We start from the raw sequence: 6,419 nt of genomic DNA, 5'->3' as shown, positions 1-6,419 counted from the left end.
TGTATATAGTGCAATAAATACTGACACATAACCATAAATACATGTGATCATGTGATGATAACTTTAGAAACTTATTTTATACAACGATAGCGAAAAAAATGGTGGAAAGAAAGTGAATGAAATCCGTATGTGGTGTTTGAACATTCATGATGATTGTACTTTAAAATTTATTAGTACTTAGTGTCAGTAGGTCATATAATATTATAACATTAGTTAATTGATCTGCAAATAAAAGTACAAACATGATTTGTATTGGAGTATAGAAAGCTTACTGAAAGTTTTCAGGAAGGGAGTATTATCCACTTAGTCTGTTCATTAAGGATGTTATCAGAGTAAATGTTTTTATGTGTGTATTTCTATTTCCTGTAATAGATTCAGAGTGGCTCCATTTTTTTGCTAGATGTAATACTTTCATGTTGCTCTTAACGTTTCTCGCTGAATGGTTTTGTTCTGTATTGTGTGTTGTAAGCGTAGATGATTTAAGTTTCCAAGACTTGTGGCATCAAGGTGTTCTCTGAACCTAATCTCGATCCTTTTGCCTTTCTGATCAATGTAAAATTTTGGACACATGTCACACAGGAGCTGGTACATTCCAGATTTACTGTAGGGGCTTTGGAAAAATTTCCATCGTGGATCACTTTTTCTTGTAATTTTCTATTAAGGAGAACCGTCATGGTGTGGGTTCCTGTAGTCATGTCCTAGTTCATGAACCACGGGCAACGTATGAGTGGCCAAGTAAGTGGTCCCGACAGTCGGGATACCAGTTACTTTGGAATAAGGCTGGGCATCTCGGACATATTCTGAGTCATGGTCACCTTTGTGCTCATACGGCAAAGACTACTAAATCCACCGGTTAGTCCCTCAGCCGTTAGGGGTAAAACCCAATGGGACTCGGGGCAAGTAAGGCTAGCAACCTGCTTCCCTGGTACTTTAAATATGATGCTGGCAACAATCAGAGCAAAATGCCTCGGACCTTTGGAGGTGACGGAGTCCCACCTCTAACTGACAAACCAGGGACTCCTGAGATACGACTTGGCAAACAAATGGTAATGAGATGGGGAGCTATTAATATCAATGGGGGCTACTCTTGGAAGAAGGTAGAGCTGGCAGAGGCTGCAAGTAAGATGGGGCTGGACGTTTTAGCTGTTAGTGACATTCGGGTAAGGGGTGAGAAAGAAGAAGAAGTGGGAGAATACAAGGTCTACTTGTCAGGAGTCAAAGCAGGAATAGCACAATGGGGTGTAGGGCTTTACAACAGGAAAGAAATAGAACCCAGCGTAGTTGCAATAAGGTATGTAAACGAACGACTGATATGGATAGATTTGACAGTGTCTAGCAAGAAAATTAGGATTGTGTCAGTATATTCGCATTGTGAAGGGACTGATCAAGATAAGATGGATAGTTTTTATGAGGCACTCAGTGTGTAGTTGTTAGAGTAAAGGACAAGGACAGTGTTCTGCTCATGGGTGATTTTAACGCCAGGATTGGAAATCGAACAGAAGGGTATGAAAAGGTTATGGGTAAATTTGGAGAGGATATGGAGGCCAACAGGAACGGGCAGCAACTCTTGGATTTCTGTGCCAGTATGGGCTTAGTAATCACAAACTCCTTTTTTAAACATAAGAACATTCACCGGTATACTTGGGAAAGCAGGGGAACCAGATCTGTCATTGACTATATAATAACAGATCAGGAATTCAGGAAGGCTGTGAGGGACACACGTGTATTCAGGGCATTCTTTGATGACACTGATCATTATTTAATCTGCAGTGAAATTGGGATTACGAGGCCGAAAGTGCAGGAGGCCAGGTCCATATGTAGGAGGATAAGAGTGGAGAAACTTCAGGATAAGGAAATCAGGCACAAGTACATAACAGCGATCTGAGAAAGGTACCAGTTAGTTGAATGTAGTCAATTACAGTCATTGGAAAAGGAATGGACAAGGTACAGGGACACAGTGCTAGAAGTGGCTAAAGAATGTCTTGGAACAGTAGTGTGTAAAAGTAGGAGGAAGCAAACAGCTTGGTGGAATGACACAGTCAAGGCAGCCTGTAAAAGGAAAAAGAAGGCGTATAAAAAATGGCTACATACTAGAACTCAGGTAGACAGAGAAAGTTATGTTGAAGAAAGAAACAAAGCCAAACAGATAATTGCAGCATCCAAGAAGAAATCTTGGGAAGACTTTGGAAACAGGTTGGAGACATTGGGTCAAGCTGCTGGAAAACCATTCTGGAGTGTAATTAGCAGTCTTCGAAAGGGAGGTAAGAAGGAAATGACAAGCATTTTGGACAGGTCAGGAAAATTGCTGGTGAATCCTGTGGATGCCTTGGGCAGATGGAGGGAATATTTTGAAGAGTTGCTCAATGTAGGTGAAAATGCGATCAGTAATGTTTCAGATTTCGAGGTAGAATGGGATAGGAATGATGATGGAAATAGGATCACGTTTGAGGAAGTGGAGAAAATAGTCAATAGATTGCAGTGCAATAAAGCAGCTGGGGTGGATGAAATTAAGTCGGAACTCATCAAGTACAGTGGAATGTCAGGTCTTAAATGGCTACACAGGATAATTGAAATGGCCTGGGAGTCGGTACAGGTTCCATCAGACTGGACAAAAGCAGTAATCACACCAATCTTTAAACATGGAAACAGAAAAGATTGTAACAACTACAGAGGTATCTCTTTAGTCAGCGTTGTGGGTAAAATCTTCTCAGGTATTGTTGAAAGGAAAGTGCGAGTATTAGTTGAGGACAAATTGGATGAAAATCAGTGTGGGTTTAGGCCTCTTAGAGGTTGTCAGGACCAGATCTTTAGCTTATGGCAAATAATAGAGAAGTGTTATGAGTGGAACAGGGAATTGTATCTATGCTTTATAGATCTAGAAAAGGCATATGACCGGGTTCCTAGGAGGAAGTTATTGTCTGTTCTACGAGATTATGGAATAGGAGGCAAACTTTTGCAAGCAATTAAAGGTCTTTACATGGATAGTCAGGCAGCAGTTAGAGTTGACGGTAAACTGAGTTCATGGTTCAGAGTAGTTTCAGGGGTAAGACAAGGCTGCAACCTGTCTCCACTGTTGTTCATATTATTTATGGATCATATGTTGAAAACAATAGACTAGCTGGGTGAGATTAAGATATGTGAACACAAAATAAGCAGTCTTGCATATGCGGATGACTTAGTTGTGATGGCAGATTCGATTGAAAGTTTGCAAAGTAATATTTCAGAGCTAGATCAGAAATGTAAGGACTATGGTATGAAGATTAGCATCTCCAAAACGAAAGTAATGTCAGTGGGAAAGAAATATAAACGGATTGAGTGCCAAATAGGAGGAACAAATTAGAACAGGTGGACGGTTTCAAGTACTTCGGATGCATATTCTCACAGGATGGCAACATAGTGAAAGAACTGGAAGCGAGATGTAGCAAGGCTAATGCAGTGAGCGCTCAGCTACGATCTACTCTCTTCTGCAAGAAGGAAGTCAGTACCAAGACTAAGTTATCTGTGCACCGTGCAATCTTTCGACCAACTTTGTTGTATGGGAGCGAAAGCTGGGTGGATTCAGGTTACCTTATCAATAAGGTTGAGGTTACGGATATGAAAGTAGCTAGGATGATTGCAGGTACTAGTAGATGGGAACAATGGCAGGAGGGTGTCCACAATGAGGAAATCAAAGAAAAACTGGGAATGAACTCTATAGATGTAGCAGTCAGGGCAAACAGGCTTAGATGGTGGGGTCATGTTACACGCATGGGAGAAGCAGGGTTACCCAAGAGACTCATGGGTTCAGCAGTAGAGGGTAGGAGGAGTCGGGGCAGACCAAGGAGAAGGTACCTGGATTCGGTTAAGAATGATTTTGAAGTAATAGGTTTAACATCAGAAGAGGCACCAATGTTAGCACTGAATAGGGGATCATGGAGGAATTTTATAAGGGGGGCTATGCTCCAGACTGAACGCTGAAAGGCATAATCAGTCTTAAATGATGATGATGATGAGGAGGAGGAGAAGCTCTGAAATTGATGGATTGGCAGCAGATCTCAGCATACTGCATAAATTCGCAGCTGAGTATGAGACAAAAAAAAACAAAAATTTTCTTGATCTTAAAACTTGTGCTCTTAACCATAATCATCAATTTAGCATCTACAGAAATCCCACCACCGAAAGTTTCCACACTGACAACTCCTCACATCATTTCCTCCAACACCAAATGTCATATTTCGGAACCAAGGTACATCGAATGCAAAAAGTATGAGTCATATAGATCAACAAAATTAAATAAGTTTAATTAAAACAGTTGCTCATAACAACGTCTATGATCCCATAGTAATAGACAAGCTCCACACCAAAATAAAAACAAAAGCCACAGCTCCTCAGTACAACAGTTCACACAGCATTCGAACAAAACAAATAGGCATCATATAAAAGCCAAACCTAAATATACTGTTATCCCATACATAAGTCCAAGATAATACCGAATTGCAAACTTACTTAAAAAGAAGAATATTAATATCAACTTCTCTGCTGAAAGTAAACTGCACCAAAATAAATGTGATGCATCATAGAAATTATTTCCAAGACACCCTATAGTAAATCAGGAATACGCAAGCTCCTATGCGATTCGTGCCCAAATTTCTACGTTGGTCGAATAGACCGAAGTTTCGAGATTAGGTACACAGAACACCTTGATGCCTTAAGGCTTGGAAACATGAACAAATCTACGTTTGCAGTTCAGATTCATGAGGAAACCATTCAGTGAGAAACGCTGAAAGCAATATGAGAATATTATTTAGCAGAAGAGGGAGCCACTATGAATCTGTTAGAGAAAACAGGAATACACATGCACACACACACAGACACACACACACACACACACACACACACACACACACACACAGACAGACATACTCGCATAAAAACATTTACCCTGAAAATTTCTCAATGAGCAGACTAAACTGGCTAACACTCCTTCCTTTCAAGAGTTCCAGAACGTACTTTCCATAAATATAGACGAGGTTTGTACACCTTTCTGCAAACCAACTAACTAATCTTAATATTGTATGCACATAAAATAGTCAGTATTCTTTAAGCCATTAAATACGAATAAATTTTAAAGTATAATCATGATCAGTGCTCAAACAGCATATAACAACGTCACACACTTTCTTTTATCGTTGTATAAAATCCCATGTATATATCGTTATCTGTCTGTATTTAGCGACCTACGTTGAATTCTAGATACTTTCCCAGTTTAACACAACAGTAGTTTACACTTCCTTTCCCAAACATGCCATATATTTGTATCATGGTAGTGTAGCGTCCTTGACAGGTACTTTGTAAACTCTGAATTTTTTTCGTATGTTTTGAATCAATATATGTGGCGCACACTGAAAATTCGGTATGTGATGAAACAGCGGACCAAGACTCGAAGTCGGGACCTTTGCCTTTCACGGACAATTGCTGTACCAGAATGAGATTTTCACTCTGCAGCGGAGTGTGCGCTGATATGAAACTTCCTCGCAGATCAGAATTGTGTGCCGGACCGAGACTCGAACTTCGGACCTTTGCCTTTCGCGGGCAAGTGCTCTACCAACTGAGCAACCCAAGCACGACTCACGCACCGTCCTCACAGCTTTACTTCAGCCAGTACCTCGTCTCCTACCTTACAAACTTCACAGAAGCTCTCCTCCGAACCTTGCAGAACTAGCACTCCTGAAAGAAAGGATATTGCGGAGACATGGCTTAGCCACAGCCTGGGCTATGGTTCCAGAATGAGATTTTCGCTCTGCCAGGAAGTTTCATATGAGCGCACACTCTGCTGCAGAGTGGAAATCTCATTGTGGAAACATCCCCCAGGCTGTGGCTAAGCCATGTCTCCCCAATATCCTTTCTTTCAGGAGTGCTAGTTCTGCAAGGTTCGCAGGAGAGCTTCTGTAAAGTTGTAGGAGATGAGGTACAGGCAGAAGTAATGCTGTGAGGACGGAGCGGGAGTCGTGCTTGGGTAGCTCAGTTGGTAGAGCACTTGCCCGCAAAAGGCAAAGGTCCCGAGTTCGAGTCTCGGTCCGGCACACAGTTTTAATCTGCCAGGAAGTTTCATATCAGCACACACTCCGCTGCAGAGTGAAAATCTCACTGTGGAAACATCCCCCAGGCTGTGGCTAAGCCATGTCTCCGCAATATCCGTTCTTCCAGGAGTGCTAGTTCTGCAAGGTTTGCAGGAGAGCTTCTGTAAAGTTTGGAAGGTAGGAGACGAGGTGCTGGCAGTAGTAAATGGCTGTACCATCTGAGCTACTGCCCCGTCCTCACAGCTTTACTTCCGCCGGTACCTGACCTCCTACTTTCCAAACTTCACAGAAGCTCTCCTGCAAACCTTGCAGAAATAGCACTCCTGGAAGAAAGGATATTGCGGAGACATGGCTTAGCTA

The 6,419-nt window shown here is 41.7% G+C and overlaps 1 non-coding gene across 1 annotated transcript; it reads left to right on the top strand.

The window, feature by feature from the left end:
- The first annotated feature begins 5,988 nt into the window (after positions 1–5,988).
- Trnal-caa lies at positions 5,989–6,063 on the top strand. Its single transcript has one exon. It is a non-coding gene; the product is annotated as a tRNA-Leu (tRNA).
- Positions 6,064–6,419: the final 356 nt, after the last annotated feature.

Source organism: Schistocerca americana, chromosome 4 (assembly GCF_021461395.2).
Source record: "Schistocerca americana isolate TAMUIC-IGC-003095 chromosome 4, iqSchAmer2.1, whole genome shotgun sequence".
In the NCBI taxonomy this organism is placed as follows: Eukaryota; Metazoa; Arthropoda; class Insecta; order Orthoptera; family Acrididae; genus Schistocerca; species Schistocerca americana.
Note: the sequence above shows the minus strand (reverse complement) of the source record. Positions and strands in the feature narration are given on the sequence as shown.